The sequence below is a fragment of the Polypterus senegalus genome, chromosome 2 (assembly GCF_016835505.1).
Source record: "Polypterus senegalus isolate Bchr_013 chromosome 2, ASM1683550v1, whole genome shotgun sequence".
In the NCBI taxonomy this organism is placed as follows: domain Eukaryota; kingdom Metazoa; phylum Chordata; class Cladistia; order Polypteriformes; family Polypteridae; genus Polypterus; species Polypterus senegalus.
Genome location: NC_053155.1, coordinates 235,253,107 through 235,273,725, shown reverse-complemented (window position 1 = coordinate 235,273,725; position 20,619 = coordinate 235,253,107). Strand labels below are relative to the sequence as shown.

Here is a 20,619-nt window from a genome sequence, read left to right as displayed (position 1 = left end):
ACTGTATAATAATTCTTTTTCAATTCTTTTCACTTATATATCTTACCACTCAAGGCACTTTGCAAACTCCACGCATCTCCTTATTGCAAGGCAACGACATTAAAACAAGGGATGTTCAAGAAGTTGCTGCACTTTTATTTTTTCGTTGGAAGCGGTGAAGGCGGGAGGAATAATAATTGGTCATGTCCGAGAGTGTCATGTGAATAGTTCTGTCTGGCAAGCCGGCTGCCCTTGCAGTTTAGTATAAGAATTGTCACCCTGTGGTGAAGATGGCTGTGAAACTTATAAATTGCACCAAACAGGAACAGTGTTCTGTCATACGCTTTTTCTGGGCACAAATTAATCTCAGCACGTGTGCTTAGTATGGGAATAAAGTTCTCTCGTGTAGAGTCATCTATGAGTGGATTGAAATGTTCGAAAATGGCTGTACTGGTGTGACGGATACAGAGCACTCTAGATGTCCAGCTACAGCCACGACCACAAGGAATGAAGAAAGAACTGATTTACGAAAAGCAAAAATATTTTTTGCTGATGGCATTAAAAAATTGATACGACAATGAGAAAACTGCGTCGCAAAGGAAGGTAATTATGCAGAAAAGTGATGTAATTTGTTTTTGAAATCTTAATAGACTTAAAAAAAAGTGCAGAAACTTTTTGAACGTCCCTCATATTATGCCACCTGCATAGGTATGCTGTACTGCATTATATTGTGCTTAATAGTTTAAAAATACAAACGCTAAATTTCTGATATCAAAGAATATTAACGAGCTCTACATTCTACAAATAAGTTGTTATGTAGTCTTGCAAAGCAATCAGTGCTTAATTTGATTGAGTATTAAAGAAAATTCCAAACTTTTTGAATGTGTTCATCAAAGTAATTTGTTCTTTGCTTTGAGTGTCAATGACTGATCGTCGTCCTTGTAATAGCCATGAATCCTCAGGATTGAATCGTGTGAGTTAGTCAGTATCGAGTAACGATGCCCTCATTGGAGTAACAAATTAATTCATGAAAACCCACATTTGCACTCACTTGATGAAACTGGAATACAACTAAAACTCAGCACACAAATCATTATAGAATCGTTTTTTATGTAGTCGATACTGGTACAATGTATCAGGCATACCGCCACAAAAAAATCACTGTATCATAGACTACTACCACCACTACTAGACTCAAAAACATCACACTGCATTGTGGGTTGAATGTTGCAGAGTATTGCATTCATGGTCATTAATTTATGTAGGAATTTCTGAAGGCTTGCAAAATGTGTTTTTCTCAGTTTTTCTCTGCATTTCTGGGGGGACCACGGGCTGCGCCACTTAGAGGTAGCTTTTGGCCAGCATGTGGCCTGTGGGCTGCGATTTGAATAGGCCAGTCATACCTATTACATTTATATAGAATTTAAAAAAATTGGACAAATCAAAGGCAAAGTATCGCTTATTTTATTTTATATTATGTTTTGAATTTTTGTGTGGTCACTTCCATTTTGTGGCACCAGGATGTCATCCAAGCCACAGTTTAAAAGATGGCTCCTCACAGTTACTGACATCCAAGATTGTGGATTCAATTGTAAAAACCAAATGTCTATTGTGATTGTTTTGCTAAACTTTGATTTAGGGCCTTAACTTATTGGTTTCTGTTATGACTTTGGTTTTTGGTAACAATTATAATTTGATGATTTTGGTTCTTACAGTTTAATATGCCTCTGAACCTGCTTGTTTACTGACTTATGTTCTCATCTCTGTTCTCATCATTGTGTCCTGTCTGTATCCCTGATTGTCCTGCCTTGGTGACCATCACAATTCTTAGTGCCTATAGAACATGCAGCTATGATAAATAACACGTAGTTCAAACACTCGTCATTGGGAGTTTTGCAAGGATGACAGAAGACAGTATTCCAGCTCATTAGAGGTGGTTGACTGAAGCAATGAAAGAATTTATAAGGTGACATACAAAGACATTTCAGAGATGTGTTCTACTTAATAAAAATACCCTAATAAAATGATGACAAAGTTTTATAGCTCTCTTTAAAATATTTCCCAATATGGTAGAAAGCAAAATATGTAGGAGCAATTACACATCACATGATCAATTATTTTAGACAGGTGGAAATTTCTATTTCTAGAAGATTTTGCAATTATTAATTTTTCTTCAGCAAAAATTGAAGTTCATTTTTGGTTGCCTATATAATGCTGGTTCAGCATTTCTGGCTAAGACATCATGTAGCAAAGCAATTCTAAAATATTCTGTAAATTTACTAAGTACAGAAGTTGGCATATTTCTAAGAAAACAGCAAAAATCAAATCAGCTTCCCAATTTTTAAATTTTACAACTGTTTAACATGTTAAAAACTAGCCTGCGAAAGTCAAGGCCACAACTGTACCATTGTTGTTGGAGGCCGAAAAAATGTTTCTGGAAGGGACACTAATGAAATAACTTGGGGTGTATAACAAGATAGTGCCTGTTCCCTGGCCTTATAGGTGGGAAAGGTTACCAGCCACCCTTCAGGCAGTCAGAGCCTCTCTATTGTTATAATAAGGCCCATAACGTAATCTACATTTTTTATTTTGGCTATGATCTGTTCCTTGTTGGTCCCTGTGGTTCACCTCACCCTTTATGACTATTGTTTTATTAGTAAATGCCTGTTATTCCATTTATCAGGGTTTTCTTGATGTTATTCATAGTTCAAGCTTGTTTCTTGGCACCCCATAATGATTTCAAGACCTGTATGAATTAGTAAGTGGGTAAATGTGCACTATGTGATGGATTACCAACCCATCCAGAGTTGATTCTTAGCAATGGAAAACAGAGGCATGCCAAGTTGTGATTTATTTACACACTCTTCAGTGTGACAATGTGAGCTGCTGTTTGACCAACTCTGAAACCTCTAAAATTACAAGTTTTGTCTATCATTATAGTGATTTATAAATATAGAATAACCCAGCAAATTAAAGTTGCTTCATTCATTGCAAGATAACAGCATTTATCATTTTCTTATATAATATGCTACCGTGGCTGTCCGTTTGTCTGTCCGGGATTTTAATCACCTGTAGCTTGCAAACCATTTGAACTATTGACCAGAAATTTGGTACACATATACTACGTGACTTCTACTGTTCGCTTTCGGGGTGATGATTGACCTCCAAGGTTTTTCCTCTTTTTATTTTTATTTTATTGTAAAATCAACCTTCGGCAGCAGCCAGCAGGACGGCCGTGCAGTGCATGCATACGGGCACCATTCTCATTTCCTACCACCTTCGCCATTACTTTCCCTACTATTTCATATCTTAAACCATTCTTGAGTGCAGATTGAAGACTTAAGTGCCAGCTTAAGTGAAAAATTAAAGAAAACGTATTACACAAACACTGACTTAATCAGTTTTAACGCGAAAAGATGCCAACGGAAGAAGAGAAGAAGTGGACCGCTAGGGTGGAGAAAAGAAGAGCTGCTCAGGAAGCAAACGAATGCTAAACGTACAGAGAAAGAGGACGAAACTATAAGTCAAGTGCCGTTACTGGTATTTAATATTCAGGTAGGGAGTAAGGTGACACACAAATATATATTTTTACTAACTATGGTAATTCAGAGATGTGCAGTATATTTTATGCATAATAATTTAAAGCTTTAATAGTGTAATGAGATCAAAGCCTATGCTTCATTACTGCTCACCAAAACAATATAGCTGGTAAAAATTCACAGCATCAGTCATATCAATAAAATATGTATAGAAAATGTTTTTCACCTTTTCCAATACCAGTTGAAAGAAATTCTATTTAAAATTAGTCACACATTGGTCATACAAAGGAAGTGATATTCTATGCACCTAAACTTCACTGAAATAGAAATATGGCTGCATTAGAGATAAGAATAGCATACAGGTGAGAGCAATAAATATTTTTAGAAAAATGAGATATCTGAAATACTGTATACCTCAAAGGTGGGTAACTCCACTCATCCGACCACTAAAACCACAAAGCGTTAGCTAGTCAGGCAGCATAAACAATGCAAACAAAGAAATGGTATATAGATAAATCCATTGTGGTATTTATGGTACTTTTGATGGTACTTGTAATTAAGTAGCTTTTTCAAAATAACTGAATTGGCCAGACTCAAAATTCACCAGTTACTTATTACATTTTGCTTTAAGGGCAATTCCTCATAGTCAAATACAGACTACAGATATAAATGAAGAAAGCTTAATGATTTAAGAACAATGTATTGTAATGTATAATTCAGTCCTTTATGGTGAAAGAAGTTAACAGACACTGGATGACTTGCAGTTGTATGTAAGGTCACAACAATAATTACTGAAACTAGCATAAAATATTACTGCAAAAACGGCAAAACATAAATTAATAAAAGGGTGTAGATTTGCCAACCTACACTTGTATGTGAAGTGATGAAGATACAAAAATAATACAGTTAAGAGTGAAGGAATGAAATAGATGAAGATTTGATTGGGCAAGTAGCGTTATCCAAGAAAATATAGAGACAAAGCACACAGAACTGTTTAACAAGATGTCAAGTGGAGAGTACAAAAATGCAAAGATAGGATAATGTTTAGGAAACAAAGAAGACCAAACCTAGGAATACACTATCAAATTATAATAATGACATGGCTAGTTTCAGTCTGTTCAAGATGAAGACCATTGTTGTGTGCACTGCATACCAAGAAATTCTTACCAAAATGCATCATGACACCACTCTGGTGCCGTAATCAGCAAGTATTGCTTATAAAATGTGGATTGGTTCACATTATGCAGTTGTTGCTTTCAGGAAATCCATTTAGATTAGGAAGCGAACATTACTTTCAAGTTAATACCAAAAAAGAACATGAAAGTTTGTTGCAAAGAGTGAACCAGGTCCAATCTGGACTTGCAGGCAATAGAGTGCGTTAAGACAAGGAAACGGCCACACACAGCCCAGCCAATAAAAAGAATATTCATTTAAGCACGTTCAACACATTTTGCCATACAAGCAAATCAAAATGAATATTTTTGGGAGAGACTGGATCCATATTTACAAAGAATTCCCTTAGAAGTAACTGCTCCAGCAATATAGAGATTAGAAAAGTGCAGGTCTATGATTAATGGCTTAGACATAATTTATACCAATAGACAGTGCATTACACCTGGACAATGTACATAGGGAGCTTTCGGTGAGCTAAGGCTCAAGTAGGAATGTCTGGAAATAAGAGAAGGACCTCTAGGACGTCAACCCCAGGAGTATGCTTTCAACCCTGTAAGTGGTCAAGGATATAACTACTGGGAAGATAGAGAGACCAGAGATTGGAGAAAAAAGCCCGGGAAGAAAATAGTGCATGGCTGTTGTGATTTAGATGGAAAGCGTATTAGCCAAATAACGTTATATACAGTGTCAACCCTGCAGGATAAGTCTATCTCTTATGGGAATAATTTTTAAAGGAGTTTCAGGGGAAGACTTTTGGAGTGACATACAGATTTATCTGTCTTCTATTTTGCAATCTCAGTCATAACACAGAGTAACACCACCACTTCAAGTCTTTCCAGCTCAAAACAGCCCAACAGCAGTAAACCATTGTTATTTTACAAGACCACAGAGTAGGAGGAAGATTCACTCTGAATTACCAGTTATTTGATTCTTCTACTCCATCTTGTGTTTCCCAAACTGGCAACTGATACAGCAACATTTTGAGATTTCTTCATTTTATTATATTTTACGGTAGAGAACTGACCTTATGTGCAGGGCTCTGTTACAGTAGGCTCGTTTAATGTTTATCTGTGTGGTTTTGTAGCTTCTTGTTTAATCTAATTCCTTTGTGTCATTTATTTTAAAATGTATACAAATAAAACTGATTGTAGGCACTTTTGCCTCTTTGGCATTTTATTCTTGGTTTGTGAATTACTGGAGAATGAGCCCTATTCTCCATATTGTTTCCAATATCTGAATAGTGAAATTATGGAAATTACCATTACTGAGAGCAAGTACTGTATATTGCAAGTTTATTTTGGATAAAATTAAAACAAAAATGATCTTTCTCTTGTATCAATGGATGCCAATCTACCAAATTCTGTTAAGAAGCTTCTTTCAGTATTGTAACAAATGGACAGATTTCTCATTACCTCCAAAAATGAAGATAAATACTCCAGTTTTAGCAGTTCTTTATAAGTAATATAGTAAATGCTCACCAATTTTGTACTGATAGAGGAAGGTGGCAGATGAGCTCTAGCAAAACTGAAACTAACAGAAGTCAGTCTGTGAACAATCATGTGCCTTCTACAATTGACAGATAGACAACACTTTACTTGTCATCAAGGGGGAATTAAGAATTTGAAGAAGCTTAAGAAAAATATAAATATTATAACAAAGCACAAACAAGAACTTCTGGCATGGATAAAAATAAAAGAACTGTTGCCGTCCAATAGCAGGTAGGTGGGAGTCTGATGGATCAGATTGTGGTCAGGTTGGCCCAGTTTGCACAAGCTTTCACTTAAAGACATCATTTGAGTCAAGCATCAATTTGCCTATTAACTAAATAATAAGTTCATAAATACTCTTGTTGATTTTCAGAATAGAAGTTTTTAATTTGCTTTCTTTAAACAGTCCATGGAAAATGTATTCACCCATCTCTTATTGGAACCATTTTTATTCCTTTACAGGACAGCTGGGCAAGTGAGCCTATGGAACTAGAAAATAGCTGGATGGAATCTGTCTGTTCACAAAATTCTACTAATTCTATAATTGCTGTAATTAACTTCCTATATTAATATTGTATTCTGTCTGTAATGACTGTTTCCCTAAATGATATGATTCACAATCAGTTAATTTAGTAAATTATTAATTATACCAATTCAGAGATACTTCTAGTTACACAGAAGCATAATGATTTACAACTAACATTTAAAACCAGTAATTACAGCCTACCAGAACTGCAATACTAAATTATAAATTATAAAATTATATCAATTTAGTCACAGCTCAAAGGAAAACATTTTCCAATTCAACATGATGTATTTTTTTAATTTCCTTCACCAAGCTTTTATTTCCTTTTCCTGAGATGAATGAACTGAAGCAAGGACAGTCAGACTCTGTCCTAAAGTCCCCTTTTGGTCCCCTTTTACTTTGCTGCAGTTGTTTTTTTGACATGACACAGTCCTGCATGTAACATCAAGGTGTGAGAAACCCCTCAGTATCTTCTCAAGCCAACAGTGTGTCCTTTCATTGTAGGGACTCAGGAAACAGTGTGGAGTATGAGATGATGTTCTGGCCCACACACTCAAATGACATGTGCATTGCTTGTTTTAAGAAAGCAATGCCATGACTGAAATAAAAGATACTAAAGCACACTTCAATGATCCTGAAATAAGTGTGACTGCCATATTCAATTTAATTCTGGTGATTTTAAAATTATTTTTAGAAAGTGAATTCTGCTGATTAGCACAGTATACTACTGTATATCCTAATAAACATACAATATACTTCACTTAAGAAACAAATATTTCACATTCATTTTATATTTTTACATATTTGCTTAAATCACAGTTCTACTACTGTATTAGTCCAGTGCACTGTATAATTTTACATACAGTATACAGTAATCTACAACAACAACATTTATTTATATAGCACATTTTCATACAAACAGTAGCTCAAAGTGCTTTACATATTAAAGAATAGAAAAATGAAAGACACAATTATAAAACAAAATAAATCAACATTAATTAACATCGAGTAAGAGTAAGGTTCAATGGCCAGGGGGGACAGAAAAAACAAAAAAACTCCAGACGGCTGGAGAAAAAATAAAATCTGTAGGGATTCCAGACCATGAGACCGCCCAGTCCAAAAGCCAAGCCATCTAAAAGCCAAGTATAATTAATAACAAGAACATTCAAAAAAGAACACAAAAAGAACTATGCAAAATATTTCAAGAAATATCAAACTTTTTCATAATTATATAAATAAAAATACAGTATACATAAAAATATATTTGTTTGCATAAATCCCTACAAAAGCTAAGTATCTATTGCAATAATAAAACCATGTCTAAAGTTTGCAATGAGTACGCTACTAATTTGTTGAATCAAAGGACAGCAACTTCCTGAACATGTAAAATATTAAAATAGTGTCTTTGAGGAAACTGAGTTGTCAACAAGCCTGTGAGACAAGGCTTGTTTGGTTAATAGCCTACTGGTTTATTTGAATGGAAAAGTGCTGCAAAAGCATATATGCAGGAAAGGAACTGACAAATATCTGCAGGCATTTTGTATATTGTGACAGAACATTTCTTAAACACTGTGAGTCGTACTCTGCATTTATGAGATACTTGTTATATTTGATCTAGGCAATGATCAGTTTTATTATGTCATGGCTCTGTAAGGCAGCCAGGCACGTAACAAAAATGCAAGCAACCTAGTTTGTAATATAACATAAGTATACAGGAGATGCAAGTTAAAACATTTCAAGCGAACAAAACAAGCCTCTTTCTAATGCTGAATTGATTTTTCTTGTACAATGCTAGATAATTTGAGTCATGAGAAAAGAGCTGAACTAAGTAACGCATAGCTTGGTTGGCTGGGATGGCATTTTTGGGAAATTAACTGTCTGATTCTAAAAGTGCACCTGCAGAATGTACAGTGAAGATTTAGCTTCTAAGGAAAAAGTCACAGCAGGTGATCAGGAAAAAATCAATTTAATGTAAGTACAGTCACATAGTGCATCTTTATTCTCAGCATTTCACCAGGAGATGAAAAGCTATCATCCTATTGAGTGTTTCTATGCTGTGTTCTGCATTTTGTGAGACTCAGACGTGTTCAAGCCTTGTCTTTGTCTAAAAGCTTCATCTTGTTTAATCCCAGCTGGTTGCATTAATTTCTAAGTTAATAAGTTACCACCTTAGGACCTGGAGAGGGGGTAGATTTGAACTTGTTATCTTCCTACTGAGATAATTTCAATCATGTGTTGAAGAATATGGCCAGTTCTCCTGAGTGCTGCAGCTTATGTATTCAAGTCTGTGATCATTATGCCATTATCGGATTCAAATTATTCCTGAAGTGGATTTTAAATAATGCTTTCATTAAATAATTCACAGATACACAGGATTTCTTATGTATAAAATGTGCTGTTTTTGTACATTCAAGAAGTTGGACTGCTCCGTACTGCCAGAACAAATCAGGAATTATTGAACCATACCCCAACAAACTCTTTAAAATGACCTTCGAAAAGGGGACTTAAGTGGTAGCCATTTTGTAAAGAGTTCCAGCTCAAGCAAAGCGCATCCGATGAGCCATGGGAATAGTGTTCCCAAAGCATGTATTTATTGCATACTCCAGTGGAAAGAATTGTATGCCTTATGGTTTCATCTCTCCGTCTGGTGACTGTTTGCATGGATTCTTATTACAGGAGACTCTACTTTGCCTTATATCCAAAAAACATGCATGTAAGATTAATTATAAACTCTAACGTGGTCCAGTACAAATGAGTATAATGGCGATTGTGACCTACCCAGTGATGGATTCATGCCCAGTTAGTGCTGGTTCAATGCTGTAGGCTGTGGACCCTACAACCTTGATCCTAATTAGGCAGGTTCAAAAATGGATGAATGGCTCATATTCTTCATGTGTTCCCCAATTGTGTGTTTTGTTCATCTTGTTGCCAAGCAATACATTCCCCAGTGTCTTTTTTTGGCATTATAGACAAACAAGGTATGGTTTATGTTGACTGCTTCCAGATGTGCTTCATTTTCATAATTGTACTAGCCATCCCTGTGACTCCGCCTGTGTATTAGTGAAATAGGATAGTGAGTTGGGCCCCACCAGGCTTCCCACTCCTGACGTCACACTTCCCCCTCCCCTCGACCCACAGCCTCTGTCTCGGATTAGCGCAAATATATCGCTTCTGCAAGCAAACTATGATTCTTAGTATGATGAGAGAAGTTGCAAAATCAACCAGGATGTTCAAGCAAATGATAGAAAAAAATCCCGATCTAAATCCGTTAAGTACTGTAGTTCTCTCATTCGCTAGCTAAATGGAGGTAAGGTAAACTCCCTGAGACTGGAGCGTAAGTGAGGAGGGCCCTGCCTTCCTCCCCTCGGCCCTCTGCAGGTCTCTCGTATTCACACAAATATATCGCTACCTCAAGCGAACTATGATACACAGAGCAATGACAGATGTTGCAAAATCAACAGGAATGTTCAAGCAAATTATAGAAAAAAACGCGATCTAAACCCGTTAAGTAATTCTCTCGTGAAAAGCATACAGACAGACAGATGTTGGACTTTATATATATAAAGATGGTGTCCTCCAAATTCAAGTATGGCTGTGATCCACAACTGTGACTGTAAGAGTCTGTGACACTTGGACATGGCTCCTTATCTTACTGAAAAGAAACAAAAATTGCCAAATTTGTGTTTGTAGATCTGTTACAAAATGATGGAAAAGTTCAAAACAGAACAGATGTTCTGAGAAAAACTAGGTTAAAAATAAATGATTTGTTAATGAAATCCATGACAATGCACACACTTAGTTGTATATAAGGAATGGCCATATTATTGTATACCTCTACTAAATATTGAATTGGTCCCTTCTATTTCTGCATATTTATCCAAATTCATTAGTTCATTGAAGGTATGGCATTGGGATATTGTTATGAAAATCTTATGAGAGAAAGGTGAACTGGGGAGCAATGAAGCAAGAAAAATGAGCAGAAGATTGTATGCAGTCACAAAGGTTGACAGAATCATAGGTTTCATGGAAAAGTCAGAAAACCAAAGGGAATTTTTATACCAATCATCAAACCAAAAACATAATACTGAAAGCATAGTCAAAAGAAAAGAAAAGCTGTCTTAGCATTCAATTCTCAGTTAGCTTTGTCTATGCTCGTGAATATTGTTGTGAAAAAAAAGAAGAAATTCGATCAGGGACTACTGAATGCTGCAAGCTGCCATCTTGAATAAGCTTTGAATGAAGAAGTTTCACATCATAATGATGCACAATCATGTAACTGAATGGACACTGCTGCTATCAACAATATAACTGTGGTTGTGGGAAATTACCATAAAAATGGCAGTACTGCCCCAACACCGTTATAACAAACAAGGCAAAGTGAAATGGATAGATACATCAAAGACTAAATATATATTCATCACAGATTTTATCCTATTTTCACTATAATCAATACCTCAGTTCTTATAGATTTGCCTTGTTCCTGCTTTTGAATCCTTTAAGAGCTTTACTAGCCTTTTTTTTGCCTACTGACATAGCAGTCAGAAAAGGCAATATATACCTAAAAGCCCAACAGCCATTATGTCCTGTGACCATGAACGTGGATGATTACATGATTTGTACTGTAAACAGGCGCATTCACACAGGTTTCACTCCTGGTTTTATGATTACAACATACTCAAAGATGATAAAGAGGCATTGCAGGAAGGCTATAATTCTATGGTTTTGAAAAGACTGATGAGGCTGGGGTGGCACAGTGGCGCGGTGGTAACGCTTGCTGCCTTGCAGTAAGGAGACCAGAGATTTGCTTCCCGGGTCCTTCTTACATGGACTTTTCATTTACTCCCCGTGTCTATGTAGGTTTCCTTCTGGTGCTCCATTTCCCTCCCACAGTCTAAAGACATGAAAGTCAGGTAGACTGGCATGTTCCTAAATTGGACCTAGTGTGTGGTTATGGTGTGTGTGTGTGCGTGTGTGTGGATGTGTGTGTGATGGACTAGCATCCTGTCTGGGGTTTGTTCCTGCCTTGTTCCCTATGCTAGCTGGGTTGGCTCTAGCAGATCTCCACAACCCTGTTCAGGACTAAGCAGGTTAGAAAATGACTGGCTGACTGACTGATGAGGCATGCTTGCTCGGAGTTGCAGGAATGAATAATTGTCAATATTTCATAACAACCAGTTACTAATACAGTACCTAAGAGGAAATGGAAGGTCCAATGATATTGTGAAAGGGTGAAGTACATGTGTGTCACAGTGTTGTTGACATGGGTCATTCCTTTTGATCTTTTTTGGAGTTTTCTCACGTGTATCATTTGGTAGTTCTTTTCACTGACCCTACTTGTTTATGATTTTCGGTGCTAGCTTACAGTTATGTGTAAATGTGGAAAAATTATATTTAGGAATCCTTAGCGAGGTGTGCTTAGTCATTATCAGTTACAGGCGAGTTCTTGTCTTGTGACCCCTGGTTCTCTGGCAAATGCTGCTTTAAGGTCAATTCATACTTTCATGTATAATCTGCAATTGGGTGCAAACAAATGATGTTTTGAAGTGAACTAGGATGAGTGTGTTGTGCTCACTTTCTTTTTTTATTATCTTTGTGGACTCGCTATATGCGGCCCATACGCAATACATCCAAATATGTGCCTGCAAACTGTGTGGTAAACACAAACTGGAAAAAGATAACTTCAAAGAACAACCACTTTGTGGATTGTGCACGTCTTGTCTGCTGTGGCAACGCTTACCCTCTATTGGTATCAATTTTGACTTCAAGAATTTAGCTTTCACTTCTGCTAGGTGGAAGTCCTACTGATTCCTGCACTTGCTCTTGAGTTAATACTTTGAAGAACTGATTGTCTGCTGGATTCCCAATTCAGTGTTGTGCCATTCTTAAATGTTAAAAGAAATGTTCCTGTTAAACAGAATGAATTCTTCTATTCATTATGGCTATAAGTGCTTGAGTATTTACTTTTAGAGTTTAATTGGTTATTGAGGGTAATTTAGAATATTAAGTAATTTTGTGATCTTAATTAAGATTGCTTCGTTAATATTATTGGTAAATGAGGTTGAGTTCTTAAAAAGATAATTGGTCCCAGGTGTTTAATGACAAGCCATACCTTAGGAAGAACATTTAGTTCCCTTGTCTTTTGAACTTCTTGCTGTTTAATTTAACAGGCCTAATTTGCTTTTATTGGATATTATATTTTGTTATTAAATAAATAGTACTTAAGTCAATGGTTCACTTTTCATGGATTCTTCTTAATGCTTAAAGTTAAGATGATTACTGAATTATTTCATTGCAGAAGTCCCAATTATTAAGCTGAGTAGTCATTACACCAGTTCAGAGCATATGACAATCCTCAGTGATTATGACACTTAAAAATAGTTCAAATCCAAGACAAGATAGTAGAGAATTTCAGTCAGTTTAGTTCAAATCTCAGTGAGCAGGCACCTTCATTGAGAATACAATGACATTCAGGAAAAATCTGGACATACGTATTTGTAACACGAGTTCAAAGCAAAGGACAAGCTTGCATTGTGAAATGCAACATGGCCCTAAAAATCTCTTTTCTCTGTAATTGAGCAAACATGCATGTTGTGCACACCAAAAAAAGCCTTTAGACTTCAGAAGTTAATTCCAAATACTGATTAGGTTTTCTGGACATGTTAATGTGTCCAAGGATTATTGTGAAAGATGGGGAGCTACAAAAAAGCTACAAATACCAGGAAATCAACTGAAAAGACAAGATAGGAACAAAGGTGAAAGTCTGAAATGGAGTCAAAAACAAAATTCAGAATAAACTAACTATTGCCAAGTTTCATGAAATGTTGTTTCATCCATAAGGCAGATTGCCTATTTTTACCATAACACCCTGTGACATCATCAGGGCCACCACGTAACGGGATCCAAAATAGCGAATCATGAATAACGAAAAACAACTTTGTAAGTTCAATTCCAAACATGAAATAAATATTAAAAACTGAATCTTCACATGTCAAAACAACAAAATAAAATTGACTAATACTACCGGGGATTCTGACACTGTTGTAAAGGTGAGACTGACTGCTTTCTGTTTGCTTTCATTCAAACCTTTAAGAATTTTCAGTGAACAATATTCACTGCTTAATAATTCCAAGTGATCATCCTCCTTTTTTGTATCATTTCTTTACTGCTGGTGTCTTTCAGGATGGCAGGGCTCCTATCCATAAAGCAAGTGCAATCAACCACTAGCTCGACAGATATGAAAATGAACAGCATCCATAGCTCCATCAGCAACACAGTCAAGCATTTATTGTCTGTGGCAGCATTTTCCACTTCACTCAGCAAGTATTGGTTTTTGTTTAAAAATGGTGCTGCATCCTTTCTGGAGAAATACAGACCTTTTACATGGTATCATGTGGTGGGCAAAGGCTACGGTGAAGTCACTTCCATCTTTTTTTCTGCTACCTGTATTGTCAGGGTTTTGCCTTTGCCTTTCCCAGCCTGCGCTTTGATTTTGTCTTGCCTGTTCCTCAATTTTTGTCCCAGTTGTTTATTTGTGTTCAGTCTGGCCAAATTAACTTTATGTTAATTGTGTTAAAATTAATATTCTTTTGTTTTTCATTTTTATGAAAACTTTGAACATCTCCTAGCCAAGGTCATTATTCAATTTGTTCTTTTGAAAAATCCAGTTAACATCTTGGCTATAACAGCACTTTGGAGTGGCTTTGCTTTCTCTTGCACCATTTGTTTACGTACCTTCCCCATTTCCTTATTATTATTATTATAAATGATTTTTAAATCAGTTTAAAGTTAATTTTCTATTAGATGCATGTGCTTTGTTTGTTAAACTCTGATTGTGTTTTGCTTCGTAGAATTGTTAATTGTGTTTTTGCTCAGTTTTAGATAATTGCGAGATATATGTGAGAAGTGTTTTTTCTGCTGGCTTTAGTTTCCATCTTGAGGCAAAGTCACAGCACATTTTGTAAAACTTTAAATTTCTATCTTACTAAATGTTTTAGCTACATAACAATATAGTGTTTTAAAAGATATACTGTAATCATATCTTGCCACTGCTCAGTGGCATAAGCGTGCCAAGAAGTGCCTCCCAAAAAATGCATGTTTATTTCTTTCCAATCGCCAACCCCTTTTAAGACTTAATACAAAAATATGGATCAGTGTGAAGGAAGAAGAATGAGGTGCAGAAAGGAAAGAGAGCACAGCCTTAAAATATCACATGGTGACATAAGTGCTGATGGGTGGGTGCCAAAGAAATTTTCTCACACTAAATATGGCCCAGTATGAAACAGCAAGTGTGCCCTTGCTTGTAATGTCTTTAAAAGTGGCTGACATTTTGACTGTATCCTGTAGTTAGGAGGACACCTGAGAAAAAGCGAGACAGGGAAAAAAAATCAGTCATTGGTGAAAATGGGTTAATCGTGCCATTCAGGAGATCGGATAAGTGATTTGTATCACAGGGACAGGTTTGATCTTTTCTATTTGACTTTATATTGTACACTGTGACAAAGTCTCTGTGCAAATCCTCTGTGACTTTTAACAGATGGCAAACCCATTTTGTGTCGTAATCATTTTTTTGTTTTCATTTCAGGATTACAGATTTGATCTGAAATTTAGTGGTTTATGATCCCTATCTCAACTTGATTCTCTGTCTTAGCATTTCCATTCTGGCTGAACTATAGTACTGCAGTAAACAACTCCTTGCAATTTGTGTCTGTCTATGATAACCTCTAATAAACATAGAAAATCACATTCACTTTGGAAATCTGTTTTGTCTTTAATTTTTTTGCCAAATGATATGTGTATCTCCTCACCTGTTGCTGTTATATCAGTAGTTGCTCTCTTTCTCTCATTTTTATTAACAGACTTTTCAAAGGGGTCGGCTGGAGATTAAAAAGCTGGTGGTTAGCGTCTGTGCTGTGGTCCAACCAGGCTGCTTCGGGTTTTTGTGATTACCATAACACAATAGTAAAATACACAATGGTGTCTCTGCATTAAGGACAAGTGGGGCACTAGTAAGTGAATTTACTAGTAAGCACATGTCAAAAATATTGTTAATGTTAATTATTTAAACACACAATGGAAAGTCTAAAGTTTGAAAATACCCTTTGCCTTTAATCGTTCTTCAGCTGGTTCATGAACAACACCAACGAGTAACTGTAGACTAAAACAGAAATTCTAAATATTAAAACAAAGTGGATGCTCTGTAATCAGTTTCTACACTGCCTTTCATCCTGTCATTTACATAGGAATTAAAAATGTTACATTTGAATACAGATTTGCTGGTCTGAAAATCAAAAGTACACCTTATGAGAAGGACTGAGGAGTCGTAATGAACTTGTCACTATCAACCACCAAATAATGCACAGAATCCATTAAGAAGGCTACCAGAATGTTAGGTTATATAGCACAATGTGTGGAGTCCAAGTCCAAGGAGGTTATGCTCAACCTTTGTAATGCACTGGTGAGGCCTCATCTGAAGTACTGTGTGCAGTTTTGGTCTCCAGGCTACAAAAAGGACATAGCAGCACTAGAAAAGGTCCAGAGAAGAGCGACTAGGAGACAAGTTAAGAAAGATTAAATGTGATTTAAGTGAATGAAAGTGAATTTAAAGATTTAAGTGAATGAAAATTAAGAGGTGACAAGACTGAAATTTTTAAAATTATGAAAGAGATTAGTACTGTACAGTAGATCCAGGCTCTTCTTTTAAAATTATTTTTTCAACAAGGACACAGGACACAGTTGGAAACTTGTTAAGGGTAAATTTTACACAAAGTTTAGAAAGTTTTTTTTTTTTTTATTATTTCACACAGAGAACCATGGGCACATGGAATAAGTTACCACATAGTGTAGTAGACAGTAGGGGTTTAGAAACTTTCAAAACTTCACTTGATATTATTTTGGAAAAATTAGGTGGATAGGACTGTGGAGCATTGTTGGGCTAAATGGCCTGTTCTTGTCAATTTTTTCTAACATTCTAATGTTTTAAAGTATTGTTAAAATATTTATAGCAAACTCAACATAGCTGTGATAATCACATTTTTTCCAATTTTCTATAATATTCTCATTCAACCAAAATATTTCTTTTTCAAGTACAGGAATTTTCGTTTGTGCCTAGAGCTGCTGGTTTGCTGGTTTCTAGGGCAGGGCCTACTTCAGATTTCTGCTCATATTCTTTGCTCATGGATACATTTCAGTTTGGGTCTATTTACCACACCAAGCAACTTATACGTTTTATTTGTGTCAGTGATATGCATGCCTGATATGTTCAAGAACTTACTGTATCAATTCCCTGCATGAGTGGCTTATTTTTACAGTTACAAGTAATTGTGCTGACTTCTGTCCACAAAGCACAGGAGAACAGTTACAGAGAAGGACACCTCTCTTCATCTTCTGTATTACCACAGCAGCGGCACTTGATGGTGATTCATGAAGAGATCAGCACATTCAAAATGGCACTAAAAATTAATGAGACATTAGCCTAAAACTCTTCTAGGGTTTCTGTTACTGTCCTGCTGAATATATTTGTACCATTTTATTTTAAGTAAAAAAGCAAAAAGTGCACAGAACTAAATGGATGTTCAAGAAGAAAAAAAGTAAATAAAATGCTGAATTTGTTTATACAAAAATATAGGGTCGAATGCAGTAGGAACTCAAAGTGCAAGTGTAGCTTTGGAAATGCTGTCTATCTGCACAGCACATTACTAACACTAAAGCACTCTCTTTCTCACCTTCTATCTCTCTGTTTGTGTTTCTCTCTCTCGCTAGATCCTGGCTTAACTTCCTCCCACCAGTTGACTGCTTGCTCCCTTATGCTCAAGACTCTGAGTCATTCGCCTTGAGGCAACTTTAAACCAAGGTTGGTGTCATTTTTGGCCAAGCCCCTAATGATTTTTACAATAAGAGAGTGAAAAAGCCTGAAGGCTATGTCAAGAACTATGACCAGGATCTGGAAAAAAAATAGAAGGGCAACTGGTAGAGCTCAAAGTACTACTAAGTCAAAAGAAAAACTGATTATCAGAACCCAAAAACATTCAGCAAAAGTTGAGAAGAGCAAGCAAGAAGTTCTAAACCTAGCTGTCAGTCTTTTCTAAATAACTGCCAACCAAAGAAGTTGTTAGGGTTTTGCTTTCTCTTTTTGTTTTTATGTGTTTTTTTTCCCATGGATTTCTAGGGTGTTTTGTGTCTCCTGAATATTAATTAAACATTTATATTTAGAAAATCCAATCACTTAAAGAGTCATCAAGTTTTCTGGAGCATTTTGTCTGTCATTTTGCAAACCTTGTTTGGTTTCCTTCATTAGAACCACCTCACAAGTTATGAGGGAGTCTTCCACAGAGGTTGCGACCCTTGGGTATGAAGCGACGGGATAAAAGGTCCTGGCATTCACTTCCTTATTAGAGTTGCAGCTTCAAAACCCTTTTTCAAATTGCTTTTTTTAAAAAGTTCCTTAGTCTTAAAGTTTCCTGGTTCGGACTTTTGTGTTATCTCTCATGTTGGCTTTGCCGCTTATATTTTTCATTTCCTGATTTTGACTTGTTTCCTATTAACACTTCTATTTCCTTGGTACTTTCACAAATTTTATCAGTTCGCTGGCATAAATGAAGAGTTTTTGGAGTGTTTTTATTCAGCCACTTAGAACCCTTAAAACCTATCTATGCAACCATCTTAATTACTTAATTAATGTAACAATGTCATGCAAAGTAATATTGGTCCCATGTGACCAGCAATGGACACTATAGTCATAGTCATAAACAATATAAAAATGACAAAACAAAATAGCTCTGTGAAGTCCCTACCCTAATGACAAATATTAATAACAAGAAGTGCAAAAATAAGACAGATGAAACCATCTCAAATTAATTCTATACAGTATGCTTAAAAAAAAGATTCATTACAAATCCATGAAATCACTACTGAGGTCATTGTGGTCCTACATTTGCTCCATGGACTCCAGCCCAGAACTCCCTATAGTATCTTGGTGCTCCTGTATCTCTTGAGACTTCTGTTGCTCATAAAGCATTGAATCTACAGAGAAGCCCATCAATAATTTCTTCTAACAGAGGAATATCACAGTTCCATATCCCTTAGGAACTGTACTCCTTGTGTCAAGGATATATGTTTAAAAATACTGTTTGTCTTTGTAAATAATACATTTTACCATAATTCTGGTGACATTTTGTTGCTATTTTGTGCTTTTATTTTTTGTGGGTTCTACCTTTTTGTGTGTTTTCCTTGATGGACTCCACTATTTTAGAGCTTTATGTAATTATGTGTCATATTTCAGTTAGGATTCTCTCAGGAGTTCAAATGCCATTTTACGACTATTTTGTTCATTTTTGATTCCTTCTGTCACACACGCGTAAATGGGAGGCAGCTAAAGGGCCTGAATGAGAGTAATTCTATGCCAGACCAGGGGGTGCCAGAGTATACTGGTCCTTTCTCTCTTTCCACTGCAGACCAATTATGGGAAATTCCACCTGTCACTTCCAGTTCCAGGGTCCAAATACGTCACTTCCGGTTCTGGCCCTGATGACCTCACTCCCTCTACTCTCCCTTAAAACCACCATCTTTGCCTCATCAAGGCACTTCTGTTTTGGACTCAAGCCTGTACACAGTTATACACAATTAAACTATTTTGCAGCATGGAAGAATTATACGGGTGGCTGCCTCAAATCTTTTTATGGTTTTTTGTCTTATCTTTGACATTTCATTTAGGCTAATATTGTTGGTCATTTAGTTTCTATGTCTCTAGGTATCTTCTTTTATGTTCCCTGTGTTTTATGGATGGTTTCCTAACAGACAGAGCCGTCTGCCCATCACTTGAAGACACTGCCCTCAGCCCTATAAAGGCTGAGGAAAACACACAGCTCTTTATGGTTCATTTTGAATGCACTCATGGTGTGGTGAGTTTTTGTTACATTTGCAATTATTCTTATGCCTCTTGACATCACTAGATTTTTGACATCTTTTTGCTTTGGATTTCGAATCTGAACTTTGATTGCTATTGGGATTGCCTCCTATACCTTTGTGCATCTTGGAACTTATTGGTGTTTAACAGAATTTACTGTAAAAATAAATCTTTTTTATTTATAAAGATTCTATGTTGCCCTTTTCATTACTAGCTGGAGTTTGACAGTATTTCCCCTTTAGTGGGCACTTCAGGGATTATTTGGGACTTTTGTGCTTAGTAACTCATCCTAACAATATGATGCTACTAAATCCTATTAGGGAAAATCTGGTTTTAAGTCCAGTTTTTTATAAATTTAATGTAATTGAATTAACTCAATGGTAATTCTCTTCTCTTAGCATAATTTGGCATTGCACAGGGGATACTATAACCTTTTCAGCTTAGAGGTCTCAGGTGATTGCCTTAGCCTGTGTCTTGTCATGCTGAACAGGAGTACAGTGTATTCTGGGAAAGTCAAAAGGTGCATAATTAGTCTGTTTACAGTTTAATCAGCTGAGAACTACTTTAACCTTGAATGGGCTGCAGGTAAATGGCTTTGTTATTCACTTGTGTGATAATGACTCAGTGACTTTTTCTGTGTTTTGAAAAAACTTTAAAAACGACAACACACTCTGTTAGCGGAAATAACAAAACAAAATACAAGATGCTTCTTGTGTCTGAGAAGGAAGGGAGAGAATGACTGTCTTTCATTAGAGATTTTTTAAAAAAGATTTCCCTCAGTTCAGTTGCTGCTTTTCTGACACTTCGCCAAATACCTCATCTTGCAAAAAGTGGGCACTTGCAAGATGCCTTTCTCTCTGTCTCTACTGCATTGTAAAAATGGAAAATGTACACTTTCGTGTTCATGCTGTCTCTTACCTGCTGGACACTTGGAAAAGAATTCTCTCCCTTACAAGAAATCCTCATCTTTTTATGTTTTGATTATGGATATATAATTGGTAAATAAAGAAAAGA

General features: G+C 36.2%; 1 long non-coding RNA gene across 1 annotated transcript; it reads left to right on the top strand.

The window, feature by feature from the left end:
• The first annotated feature begins 14,985 nt into the window (after positions 1-14,985).
• LOC120523755 lies at positions 14,986-19,093 on the top strand. The gene is made up of 3 exons (XR_005632693.1): positions 14,986-15,160; positions 15,560-15,709; positions 17,463-19,093. It is a non-coding gene; the product is annotated as an uncharacterized LOC120523755 (long non-coding RNA).
• The last annotated feature ends 1,526 nt before the right edge of the window (positions 19,094-20,619 follow it).